The 24,153-nt window shown below is 44.9% G+C and overlaps 1 long non-coding RNA gene across 2 annotated transcripts in view; it reads left to right on the forward strand.

Annotated features, from left to right (window-relative positions):
• The first annotated feature begins 2,774 nt into the window (after positions 1 to 2,774).
• The window catches only part of LOC119161160 (uncharacterized), a 30,861-nt gene continuing 9,482 nt past the window's right edge, over positions 2,775 to 24,153 (forward strand). Inside the window, exons 1-2 of one of the 2 annotated variants that reach the window (XR_005108427.2) lie at positions 2,775 to 3,025; positions 14,845 to 20,905. This is a non-coding gene — a long non-coding RNA (uncharacterized LOC119161160). Of the gene's footprint in view, positions 3,026 to 14,844; positions 20,906 to 24,153 lie in introns of those variants that run through there. The other variant, XR_012887458.1, reaches the window with a different exon arrangement.

Here is a 24,153-nt window from a genome sequence, read left to right on the forward strand (position 1 = left end):
GCAGATAAACTTGATTGCAGTATGAGTGACTTATGGCGGGGGGGGGGGGGGGGAGAGCCTTAGTGGAGGGCCCCACTTGCCTTAGCCGCCCATTCAACACTTGCACCTCCCTCTGCTCCAACGTGTGTGTCAGGGTCACTTCTGTGTGTGTCAAGTGTGGGGGATGCTTTTAGCAGCCCCAGCTAATGTAATAGAGTGTAAGACTTCCTCTGTAGTAGGAGCAAGAATTAAGATAGCATGTAGAGAACATGGCGTGTAATTTTTTTCTAATGGAATAAACTCCAGTTTGAATTTTACTCCTGTTGATGACCTCCTCTTCTTTTAGCTGTTTGTAAAGAGAGGCGTACACTTGTAAGGTAAAACACTGATGGCCAAGCAGGTCCTCCACAAAAGTTGGTTTGTGATTTTTGCAAGTGTAGAGACTAGAAAATCTGCTGAGGTGGCCAGTGTTGCTGCTCAGAAAATTCGTGCATGACCCACGTCATCCATCCTCTTTTGTAGTGCCATCTGGTATGTAAGAACCCAACTGAGCGCTGAGTTCATTGCTCCATGTATGCGTGTATGTGCAATGTATGTGTAGTGTCCAGCCTCATCAACTAATGCTATAAGGCTATATCAGTAAAGTGAATAAAAACCGGTCTCTGTAAAGTAAGAAGGAAATCACAGCTTTTTTAGTCGGTTATACATGGCAAAACTTTACAAAAACTTCATATTCTTTATTCTGCCTAGGCCTTCGGTTTAACTTTGGCTCATACAGTGCGCCAGCCTTCTTATTGTCTTATAGGCAGCGTAAGAGCTCCGTTAACCTTTACCACAATAAGTCTCCTTGCAGACTGTATGAACACCATTATGTAGATTGATACAAAATGCATTTATGTGGCTGTCTTTTAACCATACCATATATCAATGACTGAAACATGCTTGTGGTTACCTCAGAGTGCATACAAATGCCTGGAGCCTTTGAAAACAATTGAAATTACACAGTAGTTTTGCACGGCCCTTCAACTTCCTATGTTTGTTTTTGTTCCCAGAAAGATCTTCAATTTTTTCTGCATATAAATTCTGATATGGACTAGAGCAGCTGTTGTGTATATGTAAATGTTTGTAAGGTTACTTTGAGAGCACAGGCCGTGCTCCTGTGATGGCTTCCACCCAGTTTTTAACCTTTTTTGTTTCCTGCTATTAGTTTCATCTCTTCACCTGGTCCACTTACAGCATTTCTCTGGGTGATTTAACTTCATCTCAACCAGTTCTGTTAATATTTACTCTTCCATATCAAACTCTGTCATGAAAGTAGCTCACGAGGTGAAATCACACATCTTCTAGCTCAAACAGTATCCACCGTTTCTATGCAGCCAAAGCTTTAATAAAGTGCTGTGTGTGAGCCAAATACTAATTTTGTATTCTTAATTTGTAAATAACCATGTTTCCAAACCATGTTGGTTTGGAAGCGTGGTTATTACAAAAAGGTTTTTACTTGGGCCGGTGCTTTATATCCTTAAGAAACCTTCAGTAAAGCCTTGAAAATTTCTTGTATTTGGGCTACTGAAACCTGTACAGACCCTGCTACCTTTCAACCTTACATTAAACTAATGAACAGTTTCTTGTGATTAATATTTATGAGAATGAATGCAATAAGGTTTTTACCTACGTTTTAGTGTGTAAAAGATAGCCTTTATTTGTGCAGGTGCCCATGCTGCAAGTTCTCTAAATTGAACAAGCACAGACACGCAGCATGTACGTGCACTCCATCCTATTGTGTAAGAATCCTTTGAAGCTGGGTTCTAAACGTTTTAGTCTAATTGTGTGAACGGTGTTTATATGTGCAAAAATAAAGCAGTCTTTATAACTGCAGTCGTGACTGTCTCTTATAGATTACTTGATATTTCACCTGGTGCAATTATTAGCTTAAAATTTATTTGAACTACGGAACGAAAAGGATGCACTGACCAGTTGAAACAAAGTGTTTATGATGATCCAGAATAGAAACCTTATTGACAATAAATACATAACCAGAATTGGTTCATTTTTTTAGGTGATGAAATATCATAAACATTTTGTTTGAAATGGTCTCCATCTCTCACTCTTTTTTTTTTTTTGAGTGCACCACGGGATACTGTCGTGATCTAAACTTCAAACCTTATTTAACATACAAAGTTAATGCTCGCTCAACTGCAGCATTTTTGTGTCTAGGAGTAGCACAATCAACGTTAAGATCTATTCAGTGCGTTCGAATAAAGGAAGAGGTAGACAAGGACCTTCGCATGGGGACAGTGGCTCATTCTTTTTACTACATTGGATTTTTCTGAATAAAGCTTTGAAATCCAGTCTCTGTGATACGGCACAAAAAGCTAGAGCTGTTTGCTGAGCGTGGTAGCTTGTAATGTTTTAATTGTCACAATTTTTAAAGAGTGGGAAAATTATCTCAATGGAGCCTTTTTATGTGTATTTGCAATATCACAAGTTGACTGATGGAATGGAGGAAAAGGTTAAAGAGCAAACTTTTCAACTTCGCGCTGAAACCCACTGCCCAACAGTCAGCATGAGATCGCATATTCCAACAATCTTTTATTTATTTATTTATGGCCGGTTTCTACAGATCAACATGTTACCAAGCCTCAGCTAGGGTGAAAAATTTTGAGACTAAGATCTCTTGCTTCAGCACCTTAAACTTAGCGAAATGTTTTGCAGTAATAAATTTTTTCCATATAAAATAGTTTGTTTTGTGCATTTACGGTTGGCGCCCGTGAGTGACAGGTTATTCGAAGATGCTTATAAAATCGCAGTTTCGGTTTCGGTTCTTTATTGCGCGAAGCGCCGTCTGCATCCTGCAATAGGTGCCATGGCGATTTCCTGTTTACCTTTCTGGCTGCGAGGCGTGCGTTAAACGTCGAAGCTTCAGCGCTGTTCTACATTATATTGTGAAATGTATGTAGATACATACGTGGCTGTCATATTTTGCACTATCCGGAACATCGAGCGTCAATATTTTATGTGCGACACTTCGCCTACTGGTCGTCAGAAGGTAAGCAAAACGCCGCTGCATCCTGCACGAACTTGCGCCGCGGTCAGCGTGTTGAAGCGAATATCTGTTGCTTTCACGGCTACCGCTGTCGTTGCATTTTATGAATGATGCTTGGCCGCTTGCACGTTGCATTAGCGACCAAGGTCTGGGTCTTTATGTGAAAGAACGTGAGCTGCGCAAACACGGACCTCAGAGAAACAAACTACGTACTATCGGCATCAAATGAAACGCGAACAGAGGAGCGCGAGCGTTAGAAATAGTATAGTTAGAGTGCCTAGAATATTTCTCCTAGTGTCGTGAACGGGCCGGCCGAGGGGAAATGGTATGCGATACAGCCACCAGGTAGCAGTACCGCTCTCTGGCGCGCTGCTTTTTCGGCAAGCTGGGGAGGCAGCAAGCCGGAGCAGACGCTTTGCGTTGAAATTGCAGTGGTGGTTTCATGGCTTAGCACGCGATTGCCTTGTTATCCTGCGTTTTCCATGCAGACTGTAAATAAAGCGTGTGAATTTGAACGAAATGTATGCGAGCTCTCTGCCTTGTTGAGATTTTGTGTCCTCCTGCCGTGCCGCCTCTTCATAGATTGGCCGCTCGCGCGTTACCAATGCTACTTTTTAAATTGCGGTAATTAAGGGGTGGCCAACCGGGGCCTCCCAGCGGTACGACTGTTCAACACAAAAAATCACATATTTCTCTCCTCATCCGCGACCACCATTCCCTCCCGTAGGCTGCTGTCGCGACTTTGTTGTCATGTGCAGAATCGCAGGCACTGTACAAACCCCCTTCTCGCAACTTTTTATATATACAATGTATTATGGACACTTACTTTCCCTGCACTCGGTGGCAGGCCTGGACGCACCCACGTACAAGGGTCATTATCTCTTCGATTGGCCCTTCACGCCTCGAAGTAATCAGAAAAATAAATAATGCCAAAGCAATGACAGTGCGCCAGACGAAACCACTGGCGAACAGGACCCCCTGCGAATGAGTTACCAGCAGTAAGGAAAAACAAACCAATACAAAATGTCAATTTACAATATCAACATTTGTTGCAGAAGTCAGTGTCAAGAATTTATTTACATTTTTCACTTTGGCAGCACCGAACTCCTAACAGATTCACAATGCCAGATTTCTTAATTACAAAAGCCACTGTACCAGGAACTTATTTACATTTTTTACATGAACAGCACTGAACACCTTACTGACACCGCCGTATTTTCAAGAGCTTTTGCTTCTCTCGCTTAGAGGACAGGCTCTTATTTGTTGCTTTCGTGAAGAAGTGCAGTCTGGTGAGTGCGTAAAACTGGATGTAGCGATCATCAAAATGACGAGAACACACTACACAGGTTTCGTCTAGAACTTTGTCACCTCTTTTGATGTTTCGCGCCCATTCTTGAAGACGAACAGGGTCTGCCGGAGCCCTGAACAGAGACACCTTCTCCTTGAAAGACTTGTACCCGCCTTTGCACAAAGGCACAAAGCACGTTCTTCCTTTTTTTTTTTCAGGCATAGTCACACACAATCACTGCACGAGAATTCACGGCACATATTCAAAACGTAGCGAGAACACGCTTCGCCACACAGACAAGTCGCCACCCGACACAACGTTGAAAGGCCCGGCCGGCACGCAAACTGACGCGCCAGTTGCAAGTAGCGCTCCCTAACGCTGAATCCAAATCAATTTCCCAGTCGCCGATGGGGAAGGCGCCTGTTCATGACACTAGGAGAATATTCTAGGCACACTCTAGTATAGTGTTCGCCGTCCAGTCATCACCATTGACAAGCGTGCACATCCGGTTTGGCAGAACTGCGCGGTCCCCTATAGTGCGTTATTTCCATTTCTGTTCTACTTTTCGTATGGTGAAAATGTTGGCAATTGTGGGCGTGCCAAGCTCTTTTTATCGCACCACTCGCAAATCCTTGCTTTTACTTCAGCGTCTCAGTGCAATTGGTGTCTAGGCACGATACAAAAAAAAAAAAGATTAATCGGTTTGTGGTCAAGGTTCAAAGGATCGTCGTATCTCGTTCGCCAGCGCTGCTTTACCTACTCCCTCATTTCAGAGACGCACCCGAAAAGGCTTCACTTTAACTGAAAATGCCGAGCGTTTCTTTGGAAGAAAGAGCGCAGAAAAGAGGAATGGGAGCGCCTATGCGCAAGTAATCTTGTGACACGGCTCTTTGGCAGTCTTCCCCGAAGAATGGGGCCGTTGTAGCAGCTGGAGGCGAATTCACTAAGTATTGAACTTAAGGGCCAAATAATTTTTCTCGTGGAAACGCCCGCGCCTTTTCCTCGGCGAAGTCTCGCCAAGGAGCATTATTCAACGTGATGCTTATTTTTTGTACAATTCTGTTATCTGCAGTAAATGAATTTCGCTAGTCGACCAGTTTTTTTTGTTCGTTTATTTATTGTGATGTGCGTTTCTGCTTAAGTGCACCTTCGTTTACAAATGTAATTATAATTAGATGGCTTCGCTATCGCGACTTGATGCATCAGTTAATTTTAATGGTCATGATAATGGTTAGTCACATTCATCCTTTCTTGTATCATGCCCAGACGGCGAAAGCGCTGCCATGCTGCAGTAAAGACCAAGCGCCGCAAAGACCATCGCGACTGCCCGCGATATATTTTTGTCAATCGAAAGCATGCTTGCCGTGCCAGAGTGTGAAACTGAATTAGTTAATTTATCTTGAATCATTTGTTGACAAGCTGCTCTATGCGTGACACCACTTGTGATTCGTTTGGTGTTGATAGCACTGTTGCTTTTGACCATAGAGTTTTATACAATAATACCTAGCGTGGAATCTAGCACTAGTTTCTACGCGGGCTCCTCCAGCGACGCTTGTACCCGCATGGGAATGATGGTAAGTGCAGGATTCGGATCTGCTTCGAAATGTTGTAGGCCCGTGTACTCAGATTTGGGTGCACGTTAAAGAACCCCAGGTGGTCTAAATTTCCGGAGCCCTCCACTACGGCGTCTCTCATAATCATATGGTGGTTTTGGGACGTTAAACCCTACATATCAATCAATCGGATCTGCTTCGGATGGATCACAATCTTGAGATCACGACGTTTCTTTTCCGAGTGTAAAACAAAGTAATACGAAGTTATATTAAATTAAAACTTGCTTCTTTCTTTGTACACAATCTTTATTGCAATCGGTTCTTGTAACTAGGTGGTAGAAATGAAACAGGGACAAATTTAACCACCAGGGTATGCATTGCTCTGCCATTGCGTTCCAGATTTGGCATCAAGATGTAATGAAGTATTATTTACAACATTTCAAAACAAGCATTCTTGGTTTGCCCTCAAAAATACGCTTTATCTGTTTATAGAAATAATAATGCAGTATTAAGTAAGACACACTTAACTTTTTGTCTGCTGTGATGCCAGGTACGTCTGTTCAAGTGGTCTGCCCCCAACACACCTCTCGTTTTGAAGTCGAGTCAGGAGAGCCTGGCGCTGCGTCTACTTTGCGTCGCTGTCATTTTGCAGTTGATTTCAACGAGTCTTGGCAAGACGCACTAAGAACAAACGGAAACTCGATGTAATATCCTGCACTGGCATGGAAAGCTACATATATGCGCAGCGGTGAGTAGACGACGCTGCGCTTAAACTGTCAAGCACGACTTATACAGCTCCAGCGTTGCAGTAAATTGAGAGGGCTAGCAGTTTTCAGCTTCTTTGAACAACAAAGGCGCAGCTTCAGTCCTTCGCACCCATCCCACTAGCCGCTATACACGAATAACGAAACTGAAAGTGCAAAAAAAAAAAAAAAAGATTCGTGGACATTTCACTGGCTAACAAGATACAATCCGAAGCCTGTACTTCCCAAGATTCCCATGAGAGTACACGATCCTTGCACCAGATTCCTTTCTAAGCATTGAATTTGAATTGAATTCGTCTCCATGCTTTTTATGAACTGTGCTTTGGCTGCTGTAGTTTAATTTCTGATATTTTATTTTCTTCCTTTCAAATAGCACAACTGGAACACAAGCATTAATATTGATTGCGCAGTGCTGCTACACCGAATGAGCGAGCCTGTCTATATAGATGACCGGTGGACGACGTGCACTAAGCCATTGATAAGGCTTGTTCCTCGCGCTCCACTGTTCGCGTTTTATTTGAAGCCGACAGTACATCTTCAACGCATGTCTTGATCGATTCCTGTGAACTAGCGCAACTTTCTAACTAAATTTTAAAAACTATCTCGCAGTCGTTCGCGCGCAAGGTCAAACATTGCCTTAGACCCCCCCCCCCCCCCCCGCCCTCCTTTTCTTTTTTGCGCGCAAAAAAAAATTGCTTAATATGCCGTCATTGGAGCAGCCCGTGGTTGCATAAACTGCAGCAAAAGCGAGAGTTGGGCTAGTTGGTTTGGGTTCTCTTTGAAATGGCGCAAAGACTAAACACAAAGAAGACAGCGCTCATGTTGTCCAGTTTTCTGTGTGGGTGGTCTTTTTGCTGTTTTAAAATGAAGCTGCATGAAATGCATTGTTTACATGTTTTCTGCACCGCTCGAAGCCATTGAGGCTTTCGCCACTGCGGCAAATGCGAGCTAGCCTCCCACCGGCTGCTGTCGATAGTGTGCTGGTGTCTGCCGTCGGTGTGTTCTCGGTGCACTTATAAGCAAACCAGCTTCTGTTTGCGCTGCTATTAGCGCAACTGTGTGTGGACAGCAAATGTAGCCAACCATCTAAAGCACACATGAACACGGTGGTTGAAAAAACCGACGCACAGTCTGTTTTTTTTATTTTACAGGTTCATAAATTTGCATGTAAGCATGCACAGCTTAACAGGCAGAAAATATGGCGGCATGCTCGTTTATTCACAATGACGCGATATGGAAACCAGTTTGGAAAAATTGTGGGCAATTACTTTACTGTAGTATTCGACCTTCTTCAGTATCGTTGCAAAAAAAATTTTTTTGCTGTCTTAAAAAGCAATTAAATGTTGCCATAGTGGGTAAAACCATTATGAATACAATATTGCATGAATTAGAACTAACAGATGCTAATGCTAAACAATATTCAAGGGCGTTATTTGTAGCAATTGTGATATATATGTGAAGTGGGCCAAAAGACAATTTCCTGTAACATATAATTACTACAGATAGTATATTTTACTTTCCTTGCCTTTACCCCGCAGGGGCGCCTGTGCAAGTAGGCGTTTGGTGTGTAGCGACACCACGGACCCGAGCTAACGGGGGAGTTTCTACTCCCTCCCACGCCTAGCCGTGCGTGGCTTTGCCGTGTCCGGGGAAAAGGGGATCCTGGGGGTTGAGCCGACGCTGGGTGATTGGACCGTTGAGGCCCCCCGGCAGAGGCAACACACCCCTTTGGCCCCGGCTTCACGTAGACGGCACCCCTGGGCTGACCCACCCAGGGGAAATCGGCAGTCGCCTTTTCCTATCTCTCTCTCCCTACATCTTCCTCTTTATCTCTTACTGTTTATCTGTCCTGTCTTCTACTCTCTTCTGTTTACTTCGAAACTTCCTGGCGGCGAGGGTTAACCCTGTGCAAATAGCCTACCTTGGTCTAGGCGCATTGGGTTATAGTTGCGTTGTACGGCTGGCGTCTGCAGGTTTTAGCATCCACAAACTTGTAGCGTCCCCTTGTTGGGCTCCGTGGTGGGTGGCCGCCAACGCTTCTGAAGAAAATTAAACTGGCATGCATAAAGCATTTCCCCTATTAAGTGATCGTGCCTCCTCAAAGCGGGTACGCACCGAAGATATCAATTTTTTCCTCCGGCCAAGACAAACCTTTCCTCATTTCCACGTTATACACTGCGAAAAAACTAACAAGCAAGCCAGAACAGTATCCCCCTTCGTAGTGGCTAGGTCCTTAACCGAAACTCTCGGTGCCGGGTACAAGGTTACCAAAATGGCCAGTGGAGATCTACTCCTCGAAGTACGTGACAAAGACCAATTTGATAAACTGAACACCCTCACAACGTTTGGAGACACACCCATCAGTATTACGCCACACAGGTCTATGAACTCATCTCGCGGGGTCGTTTCGGATGCAGATTTGCTTGACCTGACCGAAGCTGAACTTCTTGAAGGATGGAAGAGCGAGAACGTGACAAACGTACAGCGCATTAAGATAAGAAGAGATCAAAAGGAAATACCAACAAAACACTTAGTACTGACCTTTGCTTCGAGCGATTTGCCGGAAACAATTCAGACTGGGTACACAAAAACATCTGTGAGGCCATATATTCCCAACCCCCGCCGTTGCTTCCATTGTCAGAGATATGGCCACGGCTCGCAAAGCTGTCGTGGCCAGAAAACTTGTGCTATGTGTGGAGTCGTGGGCCATGCGTCCGACAACTGTGAAGCACCTGCACACTGTGCAAACTGTGGCGGTAATCATGCCGCGTACTCACGTTCTTGTTCTTTCTGGAAAAAAGAAAAAGAAATTATCACTTTAAAGATAAAAGAAAACATTACATTTAAAGAAGCAAGAAAAAGAGTCTCGCCATTTTATGGCCCTACATATGCTGATGCGGCGCGCCAGGGGGCAGTGTCGCACCAGCCCTCGCCACTCCTTCGGCCTGCGCAGAGCGAGCCATTGGCTGTGGCGCCTGCCCCCAAGGCGGCAGTAGTTGAGTCTACTCCGCCTACTATTGAACAGAGACCAGGGACTCCAGGGTCCTCGGGTCTCAAGGCCTCACCTCGCCAGGCGAGGCCCAAGCTTCGAAAAACCAGCTCGCATGAGCGGGCATCCAGTGCCTCCGAGGAGGCAATGGATACGGCGGCACCTCTGGTGCCAAAAGAGCGGCGCGGCTCTCTGGAGCGCGCCAAGAAAACTAAAAAGCTCATAACAGGGCCTGATAATAGCCCTGCTACTTGAGCTCGACCTTTCAGTTTAAACAAGTCACTCCCTTAACGTACACACAGCACTACTTTACTTCCAATATGGAAACACAAATTATACATTGGAACGTCAGAGGCCTGCTTAAAAACCTCGACGACGTCCAAGAGCTTTTATACAAACACTCACCTCAAGTGCTGTGTGTACAGGAAACACATCTTAAATCCTCCAATACAAATTTTTTACGTGCTTACGTCATATACCGAAAGGACCGAGATGATGCTGTGGCGTCATCCGGTGGCGTAGCCATTATTATTAACCAAGGAGTAGCGTGTACACATTTACCACTCCAGACATCCCTTGAGGCGGTGGCTGTTCGAGCGGTACTCTTAAACAAACTCGTCACCATCTGCTCTTTGTATGTACCTCCCCACCAACGTCTTGAAAAACGTGAATTTCAGTCCCTAATAGACGAACTACCGGAACCTTATTTGCTTCTTGGGGACCTAAATGCACATAGTGGACTGTGGGGCGATTCTCGCTGTGATGCACGAGGTCGTCTCATTGAACAATTTCTCTTCTCTTCCGGCGCCTGTTTGTTGAATAGGAAAGAGCCAACCTACTATAACGTTGCCAACAAAACTTACTCGTCTATAGACCTCAGCATCGTATCACCTTCACTTCTACCCCTATTGAAATGGAAAATCATAAACAATCCATATGGAAGTGACCATTTTCCTGTAGTGTTGAGTTCACAAACAACATATGAATGTCCTCTACATGTTCCCAAATGGCTGATAAACAAAGCAGACTGGGAACAGTTCCACAACACTACACGTTTGAGTTGGACAGACATATGTAGGTTAAACATAGATGAAGCTGTGAAGTACTTCACAGCTTTTCTAACTGACGCAGCAGCCAGGTGCATACCGCAAACATCTGGAATGCCCGGCAAACGACACGTCCCATGGTGGAACACGGAGTGTCGTAATGTGCGAAAGGAACAGAACAGGGCATGGAGATTGCTGCGCAACTCGCCAACAGCGGAAAATCTTGACACGTTCAAGAAAATAAAGTCTCAAGGAAGGAGAACGCGTCGGCAGGCCAGAAGAGAAAGCTGGCAGAAGTTTTTGTCAGGGATTAATTCATACACACAGGAGGCAAAAGTCTGGAACATGGTCGGTAGGATAGCAGGGAAACAAGTACACACACTTCCACTCGTAAACACTCAAGGTGATACCTTGGAAGATCAGGCAAACTTCCTCGGGGCACACTTTGAACGGGTATCCAGCTCGTCCCACTATACTGACACTTTCCAAAAATACAGAACAAGAATAGAAAAGCAGAAACTCGAACACAAATGCACTAGATCCGAGGCATATAACCAAGCTTTCAGTCTAGCTGAGCTGCAAATGTCTCTAAACTCCTGCAGTACTTCTGCCCCAGGTTCTGACCGTGTGATGTATGAAATGTTAAAAAACCTACCAAACGAAACCCGTAAAACCTTACTTTGTTTGTACAATGCTATTTGGTCTTCTGGCACTATTCCTACCTCCTGGAAAGAGGCTATTGTTATTCCCATTTTGAAAGAGGGCAAGGACCCTTCTTTACCCTCGAGTTATAAGCCTATAGCACTTACAAGCTGCTTGTGCAAAGTCTTCGAAAAAATGATAAATTGCCGACTTGTACATTTCCTTGAAACAAATAATTTGCTCGACCCATTTCAGTGCGGGTTTCGAGAAGGTAGATCCACCACAGACCACCTTGTTCGTATCGAGGCACAGATCAGAGACGCCTTCGTCCATAAACAATATTTTCTCTCTGTGTTCCTAGATATCGAAAAGGCGTATGATACAACATGGCGGTTCGGCATTCTAAGAGACCTGTCTCACCTTGGTGTGCGCGGAAGAATGTTTCATATAATCGAAAGTTACCTGTCAAAGCGGACTTTCCGTGTCCGTCTGGGCAGTGTGCTTTCCCAAACATTTGTCCAGGAAACAGGCGTGCCACAAGGTGGCGTGCTTAGTTGCACACTTTTTATTATCAAAATGAACTCTTTGCACTTGTCCATTCCCCGCAATATGTTCTATTGTACATATGTCGACGACGTCCAGCTTGGCTTCAAGTCATGCAACTTGGCCATATGTGAGCGGCAGGTTCAGCTGGGTTTAAATAAGATCTCCAAATGGGCAGACGAAAACGGATTTCGACTTAACCCACAAAAAAGCACGTGTGTTTTGTTCTCTCGAAAGAGAGGCATGCACTCGGAACCTGACATTCGACTGAACGGGCAACGTCTGTCCGTCAAAGCTGAGCATAAATTCTTAGGCCTAATCTTGGACAACAAGTTGACCTTCGTGCCGTACATCAAGTATCTAAAAACAAAATGTTTAAAAGCCATGAATGTTTTAAAAGTGTTGTCACGTACTACTTGGGGTAGTGATAGGCAATGCCTCATGAACCTCTATAGAAGCCTCATTCGCACCCGCTTAGATTATGGGGCCGTTGTCTATCAGTCTGCTACTCAAAGTGCCTTGAAGATGCTGGACCCCGTGCACCATTTGGGCATCCGCCTTTCTACGGGTGCTTTTCGCACCAGCCCCGTAGAAAGCCTTTATGTTGAGTCAAATGAGTGGTCGCTTCATCTGCAGAGAACTTACATGTCCTTTGTTTATTTCCTTAAGGTGAAAGCAGACAAGAGGCACCCCTCATACTCTACTATAAATGACTTGTCGAGCTCCATTCTTTTTCAAAACAGGCCTTCAATGAGGCAGCCCTTCTCAGTTCGCCTGAAGGGTCTAGCCGAGGACACTGGAGTGTCACTCGAACACAATTTAATGGCTCCTGTAGCATACCCGCCACCGTGGCAGTGGCAGACTATAGATTGCGATGTGTCTTTTTTAGAAGTTACTAAACATGCGCCTATTGCCCATATTCGAACATACTTCTTGGAACTTCAACACAAATACACACGTCCTGAGTTTTTTACAGATGCCTCTAAGTCTAACTCCTCTGTGTCCTACGCTGCTGTTGGCCCTTCCTTTTCGGATGCTGGCCCTCTACATCCAGACACAAGTATCTTCACGGCGGAAGCTTACGCGATACTTGTGGCAGCTAAACACATCAAACAATTACAAATACAAAAAGCAGTAATTTATACAGACTCCCTTAGTGTGGTAACGGCTCTGCACAGTCTTAAAAAACAAAAAAACCCTGTCCTCATCTCACTTTACTCTATTTTGTGCACACTTTACACACTCAACCAACATGTTGTAGTGTGCTGGGTGCCAGGGCATCGTGAAATTCAAGGCAACGTGATGGCGGATCAGCTTGCTGCATCCGTCCACGAGGGCACCGCCACTACACCCATATTAATCCCGGCCCTTGATCTTAAGCCGTCTCTCAAACGAAACATCAGAGACTTCTGGCAGAGCAAGTGGAATACACACACACAAAACAAACTACACATTATTAAGCCACACCTTGGTCATTGGCTGCCAGTATCAAAATCGCGTTATACAGAGGTAATACTAACGAGACTCAGGATAGGACACACATACGCAACACACACACATCTTTTGTCTAGTGACGATCCACCATTGTGCGACAAATGTGGTGAAACATTAACAGTCCTTCACATACTAATCCAGTGTAAACATTTAGAAACTCTAAGAAAACAACATTTTCCATTACTCTACCGACAACATATACCTTCACACCCTGCAATGTTTGTCGGTAGGGAACCACTTTTTAGTCATAAATCATTGTTAGCGTTTTTAAAAGAAATTCACAGCTTTCATGTCATATACCCGGGCATACCGTAGCATGACCTTTCCAGAGAGGTTTTTGCTGCGGTGGCTACACAAGAAAGCACATGCCTCACGGCCCTTGGACGCAAGGGTTTGAACGAGTGAGGCACTTGTGCTAAAGTCATACATATCCACCATCGTCTTTTATTATCACCAACTTTTGTCATCTATTCACACCACACACACCTTTCACGGCATGGTCATCATTTTATTACTTGTATGTTTTTACCCGCCTTACTGCGAGGAATTTTATGGCCCTTATACAGCCACTTATCACAATCATTGTCCATATTTTTAGTAAGATGAACTGGCGCTCTTTGGCCGTGAATCGGCCCTTGCGCCATAAAACATCAAACATCATCATCATTCCTTGCCTTTACTGTCTATTATCTTTAATATTTTGTCTAACAACAAAAAGGTAAGCCCTTAACATACTTTCCCTAATACTGCACAGGTTATATTGAACTTCTGCTGAATGCTTGAAAAGGAATGGTGCTTCCTCATCTCTTCCGCTGGCATGCACCTTTCCGTCACAATATGCATTGTAGTGAAGGCAAAATGCCAATACTGCACCCATTCTGCCAAATTTTTTAAATTCTACAACATATACAATAACGCCACACGCAGCATAGTTGCTAGTAACTCTGTAAAACATGCATGGATGTCGATGACCATGTAGTTTTAAGGAGTGAAAATGTAGAAATATTAGTAAGATGGGGTGTCACACTGCTTGGTAGACCTTAGTGGGAATAGATAGCAACATCAAAGTTAAAGTGCCAAGTTGTCACACAAACCTTTTCTTCAATTCATTCCTGCCGAAGAGAGCATCTGCATAGAACCACCCGTTCAGCTCAGTTGCCAACAACCCAGACCATGAATATTTTCAAGCTCTCTAGCGTAACATTTCATAATGTAAATGTATTAACCACTCTTTTTGGTACATTGGCATTGAGAGTATAATAAATAATTAATCTTTAGTTCATGCACTTTGGTGATGCATTTGAACTAAAATTGCATGCTTGCACTCGTTTAGAAGGGCATACAAACAAATTGCTGCTTTTTGTATTTCCACAGCTTTCTGCATAGCCACCGATTCACCAAGTTCCAGAAAGTTCATTTAGATATATACTGTCATAGTAAAATAAACGTACATAAACACTGTGGATACACCTTTTATTTTATTTTTTCTTCATTTATTTGCAGATAAACCTGACTCGCATAGATCATTTCTTGGGGCCATCTTCTGCTTCAGTTTCTTACACTTGGATCTTCAGCAAATGTCGACATTGCTCTGGAGCTTACAGCGCCAATTGAGAGCACAGACTCCGCAGGTCTTCCTTTGGCCAGATCCCTTGGAGGCCTCATGTAACATAAGCATTGTGAATGCTGACTCAGCATATTGCTTCCTCATCATACTTTTTATAGATAGCCTGCAAAAAAAGGGGGAGTGGGGATGAATACCCAAAAGGGCGGTGCCACCTTACAAATATTGAGGCATCACTCTCACTCCCAATAACAGCACATTTGAAATTCAAGACCACAGAAATAAAGCGATTGGGGAACAATTTCTTCCTAGAAGTGATAAACAACCAGGTAAAAAGCAATTTGCCACTTTCAAATAAAAAAACAAGCTTTTGACTTTTTTATTGTGAAAGATAAGTGGCACATGGTAAAGATGTGGACTAAGAAAGACAGCGGATTGTCCTGTCGCATTTACTAATGTTCTTGTGTGCCATACATTTTCAGGGTTTATTACCAACCAAGCCTATCTTACATCTTGTTAGTTTAACTTTACACAGGTTCCCCTATAGTTCTGACACTGATATAAAAACCGGCTGTGGTATATTGACATAAACTACAACAAAATTATTGCCATCGTTTTTGCCCGAGAGTGGTTCGCTCTGCGTTTCAGAACGGCTCTGATCTTAAATTTTGTCAAATTCAAGCCAGATCACAGAAAAAGGTGAGAAATGTATGTCCCACTGGCTCAGGAGGGTGTTTCGAAAAGTGGGAAAACACTGTCTCATAAAGGCACTATCTCACGGTTGTGTCAACAGGTATTTTGATTATCAAAACACTGCTTTCGCTCTTCCCTTCACTCGTATCCTCTCTCAAAGCCACTTTGTCCTTTCGCTGAGCACCCCTCTAGGGGCTTTTCTGCTTGTCACATTGTTTTTTTAGGCCTCCTTGATTTAACCACCCCTCCCTTCACACACACCCACTATTTTTTACCTCGTATTAACGCAATGGCGTTAGAGAGCTCGTGTCGCAAATTACACCGTCGGCACTATTGGTTGTGAGCGAAAAAATAGAAAAAAGAGCAAATAAAATAAAAATAAAATTTTTGGTCCCATTGAGGATCGAACCCGTGCGTGTGGCATGCAGGTGTCCTACCACAAAACCACGATGTTACTTGCTGCTGTTTCGGGAAAATACTCTATCTAAATGCCATGTAGTAAAAGGAGGATGCATTTTGTTTGACAGTTGTCATAACGAAAACGAGCCCATTCAGCAATTTGTAGGCACATTTGGGAGGCTATCAAACTATGTCGAAAAAGGCCGGGATAGTGCAGCCATCGCCACTAAAAACACACAGGAACTTTCAGACAGCTCAAAATATGAACAACTACGTCTACCTATTGGAAAACATATCATGCCTTTCCAGAGTTGATCAAGCAAACAGCAAACGCTAGATCATGTGTTGCCATCTGTGAGGCATTGTGAGACTTTATGCCCCTTCAAGAAAATGTCATTTCAACAAACCACAACACTTGCATAGATTTAGCTTTTCATTCTCATGACACCATTAAAGAAGTGAAGTACTGCAGTTGCCATTTCACCGACCATAAGGCGATGCTTGTTGCGGTTTTCTTACCCCATTTTCTTACCTTTCCGTCTTTTCGAAAAGATTCATCCCCCCCTCCACTCTCGCATGGCATGCAGTTGTACGTGCGGTCTCTGCGTACCTAGAAAAATGTTTGCCGCGGGGAGGTGGTACACGCAGGAAACACAACGAACAGCGAGGGCATGAATGCGATGTGCATCAGAATGAGCTGTGTGTCACAAAGAGGCCGGAAAGGAGCCGATTGTTTTTTTTTTAATTTGTGGCACACTGACGGCTCATAGTGCCATCTAGTGTGGCATCATTGATCGTGATGGCATTCTGCATACGATGCACCTGTTTACTTCAGTGTTTGAAAAAAATATTGGAGGAGATTTAGGGTCGCTTTAAGGAACTGCCCCATACAAGCACTAGGTGGGCTCCCTCTTTCCAATGGCGTCGGCAATGGCCTAGGCCCACTAGACAGTCGAGCTGGAGCAGCCAAGCAAAGCCTGTGTCCCGGTCTTCTTGGGATGGGTAGGGTAAAAGGGGTTAGGTTCGGAGATTTTGGCACAACCATACCATGAGGAAAATGTCAGGAATTTTTCTCAAAGTGCTGGCACTTCTCCATGCAAATGGGGTCAAAGTGTATTGTATTCCTAGGCACAAAAGAGTTTTCCTATTACAACGAAGGACGATTCGCACCTCTGCCTTCCAGAAGGTTCTGTTGGGTTTCGGGTATATGTGACAGCCAGAGTTGATAAAATTGTATGACCTTCTTGAAAGTGCAGCTCAGAATTGATAGGGGTGAAGACAATGCCTCAAGAGCGAGTGGGCTGCCCCGCTACGGTCGTCAATTTGCTAAGGTGACTGCTAACTGCTGTGGCTGCTGACTGTTAGGTCGCAGGATCGAATTCCGGCTGCGGCGGCTGCACTTTTGATGGGGGCGAAAATGCCGTAGGCCCACGTGCTCAGATTTAGGTGCACGTTAAAAAACTCCAGGTGGTCAAAATTTCCGGAGCCCTCCACTAGGAGGTCTCTCATAATCATATGGTGGTTTTGCGATGCTAAACCACACATATTAATCAACACAGGCTCTTTTGTAAAGTTCGTGCAAGAAATGTTGATAATGATCAAATATGGTGGATTTTCCATTTCAGCCTATACAACTTACTTCTAAAGTGGTCTGCGACTACTTTCTTTAATGTTTTTCACGGAGATTTAGCTCATGCAGGTCCTCCTCTACTATCGTCCTTCAGCAAACTAGTTCAATAAGTAAACATTGCTGTCATGTTTATTTTGTCTTTGCATGAAACAACATGCCAGGTTTTTACCTTCTGTACTGCTACTACTCAAAGCAGCTGCAAAAGTCTGTGTAATATGTTTTAGTCGATGCACGTTTTGATGCTATACGTAATACTGGCACATTCATTTGAGTGGAGAGGGAGCGATAAGAATCAAGTTAAAAAAGAAGGCACAGCATGTTACGTTTTTCTAACCCCAAACCGAGAGTCTACCGGAATAAAAAAAAAATCAGTGACATATTGTTTACTGAGGAGACAGATTCATGTAGAATGCAATACCACTTCAGTAATATGATAATAAAGAATTTAAATAAAAAAATTATAAAAAAATGAAAATCTTGCCAAAGGCGGGTACAAGGAAGTGCCAATTTCTTTAAATTTTTCAGGGAAATTATCTTCAAAAAGCTTCGACAATGTCTATGCAAAAACAGCTATGTGTGCATACAGTTATAGATGCTTACTTATGCTGCGGCTGCACCATCCCTTAATTGAGACGAACCAGTGTACGAGCATACTTTTCAGTGATTTCTAGCATTTCATGCAAGAAGCTTGTTTGGGATAGCATTCTCTTGTAGCAATTCAGCAAAATGTGCACTCACTGTACAATTTATATAAACAGATAGTGCCTGTAAACAACTTTCTGCTTTTTTCATCCTAGAATATTATTTTGATGGTAAAAGCTCCTTCTGTTTGACACTGAGCTTCATCGATTTACACATCCCGGACGCCGGTGCCGCATTAGTTTTTCTCGGGGACCAGCTGAAAGCTCCGCCCACTGGTCCGGGATCGCTCGGATGCATGTTTCGTTTTTCACGTGCCTGGCGGCCTCTGGGCGGCCCGGGACTGTCCGAACAATTTCTTTCGGGCAGCTGGCAGACGACAGCGCTGTGCGCATGCTGTGCGGCCATCTTAAGTTAGACACGGGAAATTTTCGATGCGCTCTTGCTCTCTCTTTGCTTTTCTGTCCGCTTCTCGCATGTTTCTGGATTTCTCAATGTTTGCGCACCCAGTTCTTGGCATGGGTGATCTGAGGCACGTCGAGCATGGGCGTTTTCCCGAAGGTCGGGCAAACACGCGTTATACTCGCTAGGAGAAACAGCGGTAGAACGACTGCGCCTGTCTACGATGCACACGTGCTCGAGTAGTTCACTTACAGTACATTGCATCACAACAGAAATAGGTATAATTAGCTACCTAACTGCTGTTTAGGTTGGAACTGAATTAGCGTTGTGGCCTGTGTTACAGCTACGGAGGGAGCAGACGGTATAACCTAGCATAACAGACACCACAACGAATGCAGTCAGCATCAGGCGCGCAGATGGCCGGAGGCCACTCGGGCTGGCTCGGGACATTTAGATTACGTGCATTTGACGTAGCCGCCTGGGAGTCGAGCCGTCCGCAGGCTGTCCGCGAGTGATCCGGGACATGGTAAATCGATGAAGGTTAATATTCACAGAAATGACCATCACAGCTTCCAAGTGATGTGTTATTGCGACAGCAACTATATGGACAGTCTCGATTGCTGTTTACTGTCCCTGCTGCCGTCATTCACGTATATGTATGTATGTGTATATATATATACACACACACAGGGATGCGCTAGCCTCCTTTTTCTGCGGAGCGAACACCACTGAATCGTCTGCGCATGCGCTCGTTTCGTGAGTGAATTGGGAATGGAGACATATGGTTGCCGCGCTATAGCAGCAACGATCAGCACCCGGCTCTTGCTCACACAGCAGGCGAGAGCGTCTCAGGCTGCACTATCAACACGAAAAAACTATGCCAAAAGAGTACCTGGAATGGCCGTCTACATATACATGTGCTCTACACATATTAACCTGCCACCAGCAGCGACACACGACATATAGCCTTTAGTACAAGCATGCGCTGCCCACACGAGACGTTTCTCTTCATTGCTGTCACTACGCACAAGCCTTGTTGTGGTCGTCTACTGTGATCACGCCGCAGAAAACTTGGATACTTAACAAGTGCACGTTTACTGCAAATAATGTTGCTCCTAAATATGTTAGCCTTACTTCGTAAAACATTTGAATATGTTGCTATCGGATTCACTGCTTTGCCCTTTTAGCAAAACTGTGACTTTTGATAAAGCGCTGATAGTCCAATTTATGAAGAGTGTGCGGACACTGTCCTACCTAGTACGCAAGCGAGACACATCCATTAGGGGGCGACTTCGTAACTTCTGGCCCCTTATACAGTACTATGATAGACTATGCTATACCTTATGCTCCCTACTTCTCCTGAGATCATTCCTCACCTTTGTTTTCCTTTCCCACCTTTTGCTGTACTATACACTATGCGAAGCTTCGCTATGTTGGGAGCTTCTTGGCAGATATTTGCTTTTTTGGGCACATACTTATAGAGTTTTTGCGAACACCTCACGGGAGAACATTTCGCTGAAAGAGCTCTGCTCCAGTGTAACTAAAATCGCAGAGCCTCCGTGGAACACACAGCACACTGTCACAGTGAAACCGTGAAAGGGGCAACTAATACTAGTACACATGCAAAGTAACAACGAGGCCATTTTTCGTTTTGCGTGCACAGACCCGTGGACACGCCACGAGTGCTGCCCTCACTAGTTCCCCACTTAATTCCTTCTTTTTTGGTAGTGCTAGAACACCAAAGTATTACACTTACTTTAGATTACCTGACAGGTAATCTATTTTTGCTCTATTTTTGTGTGCATTTACTTGCCAGGCAAAATAGAGCACACAAAAATAGAGCAAAAGAATAAGCAATTCTGATCAAGTAAAAAGGACTGAATGCCGATATACAGGCTCCTAGTAACCTTTTTACACAGGTGGGGCTGATCTTTGGCCTTCATTTCTATTGTTGGTGTGTAACAACTAAATAAAATTGTTTTTTGTCCTCCAAAGCACAACTGAACAGACTTGTACCAGTGCATGCACATGGCTCTGTTTATATTACAGTGTGTTCTTTTTTGCACCTCGCAGATGTTGCAACAGCTGATGGTGCAAGGAGAATGCCAATATCGTCCTTTTACATATTACAACCATTCTGGAACATTTAGAAGGGGCACGCCATCCAGAAGGGGCACGTACTTTAGTTGCCTGACCATGTTATTCCTGAAATGTCAATAAAAATTACAATGTGGGTATTTGCTTTGGTTTTTATATTTAAAGATATTCAGACTGTACGCCAAGCTTATAAAACTCATATTGACCAAGCATATTCACTAAAACAAATGAGCAAGGCATCAAAGAACAAATAGAAACTGCTAAAAAATTTCAGTCCATAATCAGAATAAGCATTGCAAAACTCTCTCCCAAGGCCATGAATTAAAATCATGTTTTGCATCATATTTCACAATAGCAGCACACTTTGGTACAAATAGTACATGCTGAAAGTGGGCAAGAACCTGTTATCCACAGATTTTACTGAATCTTTAACAATGTTCGTGCATGTGGTTGCTCAGTTACAATGTCTCTACATAGTAGTGTAAAAGGGTCTCACTGGAAAGCTATAGACGCTCCATTGTGGCGTGGCTGCAGATGTTCATAGCCAGCTAATTTAGTGTTAATCAGAATGGTGAAGTGAGAAAATGCATGTTTTCTCATCAAGGCTTGTGCATAGATTGATTGTGCCACTTAAAGGTCACCTGAAACCAAAATTTCAGAGCTAAAATCTTTTGTATTCCATTCTCCCACACACATAGGTATCTCACACCTTTCATTACATTTTTTTTTCGGTGTTCTTGGGATGATTTTTAGGTCCTGCTCACTGCTTACGCCAGTGGTGTTTTAAACATTCCAAGAAAGAAGCAATCATTAAATAGTGGTGAAGATAGTTTTTTTTTTTCATGAGGGAGATTGCAAAACAGGTGCCCAGCCAGCAGCTTCAAAGTTCAGTAGAGGACTGTACCTGATGCTGCATGTTATGTCCCGTGTTGTCGTCGGCCCATAGACGTACGCGTTGGTCGTGGTAGTCCAAAAAGCTCAGACAGCCTCGAACGGTTAAAAACAAGTTTATTCCTATTCGGATGGAGGCGGCGGCTGAACTGCTGGGGGAAACGAACGGTGGCTCGTTTGCACCGAGCGGGGGAAGGGGAGGAGTGAACATCTGGAAGCAGTTTCAGCATCCGGTCCTTCGCGGGTTCGTAGGCTCGCTCGTGACACAGGGGTGCTTGGACACAACATCTCGTCCCTCCTTAGATTGTCGCTTAGAAGCGATCTGGGGGCCGCCGTGGGCGCGTGGACGCTCTGGACGCACTAGGAAGAGAAGCCTCCGCTCGCTGGGTGTCGTTTCTCTTGTGTTCAGGGCCGGCGGGCGGCGGCGCCGATTCATCTGGTGCGAGATGCCAGGCTAAGTGGAACGAAGCTTCCGTCGAGGTGGCTGCTTGAATGGGAGGTTCCTTTGGCAAATTACCTGAACGGCGTAGCTGATTAAGGTGGCGGCGTGTGGCCTTTCCACCAATGTCGACGAGCCATGACCGCAAACCTATGCGTTTGAGTGCCGTCGCTTCAACCCAGCCGGGCTTTCTGTGGAACTGGCAGGCGTATATGCGCTGTCCACTTTCAATTCTCCTGCTATGCGGGAGCTTTTCCTCCTCCGACGGTGCTTTCGCTGAGGGCTCCGGGATAAAGCTGGGTTCTCATTTCTCGTCCGAACATCAATTTCGCTGGCGTTTCATCAGTAGTGCTTTGAACAGTGTTGTGCTGTCTGAAGAGAAAGCGCGCGATGCGGTGTTGCATTGTCCCAGTCTGGTCTTTAGTAAGAGCGCACTTTAGCTCAGCCACGTAGCGCTCGGCTTGTCCGTTCGTAGCCGGGTGGTAAGGAGCTGATGTAACAGACGAGACGCCATTGTCGCTGTAAAACTTGAGAATCTCCGTGGACACAAACGGAGTGCCGTTGTCCGAGACCACCTTGCGCGGTAGGCCAAACGTTGCAAACAACGACCGCAGAGTGTCGATAACTGCTGCCGATGTCGTTGTAGCCATTTGTTTTACCTCCAGCCACTTGGTGTATGCGTCTACAACCACCAGGAACGAACACCTTTCGATAGGTCCAGCAAAATCAATGTGCAGGGTGTGCCAAGGCGTGTCTGGTCTTTCCCATTCAGGAATAGGGGCTCTTGGCGGGCTTCTGTGGTTGCATTGGCAAGGCTGGCAATCGTGAACTGTTAATTCTATATCATGGTCGATACCAGGCCACCACGTATAATTTCTGGCGCACTTTTTCATAGCAACAATGCCTCGATGACCTGCGTGGACAAGCGACATGGCCTGTTCGCGAAGTGCCGCTGGAATAACAACTCTTGATCCCAAGGTGACGCAACCGCGATGAGTGCTCAACTCCGCAGCTCGCTTGCGGTAAGCGTTGAAGTGTTCACCCTTTAGCTTCTGCACGTTGCCTTCTTGTGTAGCTGCGTAGACTTTCTTCAAGATAGTGCACTCCTGCGTTGATGCTGCTACCGTGTCAGCTGTTAGGGGAGGGTTCGGCAGCGCCTCGAACATGGGTATATCACCCGGCGGGGGTGGTTAATCTATTGTGGTGTCTAGCGGCAGGCGGCTTAGTGCGTCGGCGTTGTGGTGTTTCTTCCCAGTGCGATGTACGAGTTCGTAATCGTTCGCCGACATCTTGATGCACCATCGTGTCATTCGCGGCGACAATGTCTGTGGCATTGGCTTCTGGGGACCCATAATACCCAATAAGGGCCGGTGAAGGGCCGGTGATCTGTTATGAAAGTCTCTTTCCTGCCGGTAATGTACTGCCGAAAGTGATCTGCTGCGTAGACGATGGCAAGTCCCTCTTTACCTAGCTGGGAATAATTCCTCTCTGCCTGCGATAGGGTGCATGAAGCAAAAGCGATCGAAGCTTCCCGTGCCTGGTCGTCAACTTGGGAGAGGACTGCTCCCACTCCGTATGATGATGCGTCACAGGCTAGCAGTAGGGGTCTCCTTTCGTCGTAGTGTCGCAGAACAGTAGACTTGCGAAGTAGTTGCTTAAGGGCAACAAATGACTCTTGGTGGCGTGGCGACCAAGTCCATGGGACTTCTTTCTAAGAGCTGATATAGATCGCTGGCCATTGTAGCTCCATGTTCTAAGAACCGGTCGTAGAACGTCAATAGCCCCAAAAACGACTGAAGTTCTTGCTTGTTAGTAGGCGCTCGTGCGTCGGTGATTGCACGCACTTTGTCTTCAGTGGGATGGATACCCTGCGCGTCAATTTAATGTCCAAGAAACTTCACTTCAGGCACCGCAAAAACACATTTTTCTTTACTGATGCGCAAATTAGCATTTGCTAGCCTTTCCAAAATGAGCTCCAAGCGTTCTGTGTGCTCTTCATTGGAGGCGCCACCGACAATAACATCGTCCAAGTAGACGCAAACACCTGGGATCCCGCTA

Source organism: Rhipicephalus microplus, chromosome X (genome assembly GCF_043290135.1).
Source record: "Rhipicephalus microplus isolate Deutch F79 chromosome X, USDA_Rmic, whole genome shotgun sequence".
Classification (NCBI taxonomy): Eukaryota; Metazoa; Arthropoda; class Arachnida; order Ixodida; family Ixodidae; genus Rhipicephalus; species Rhipicephalus microplus.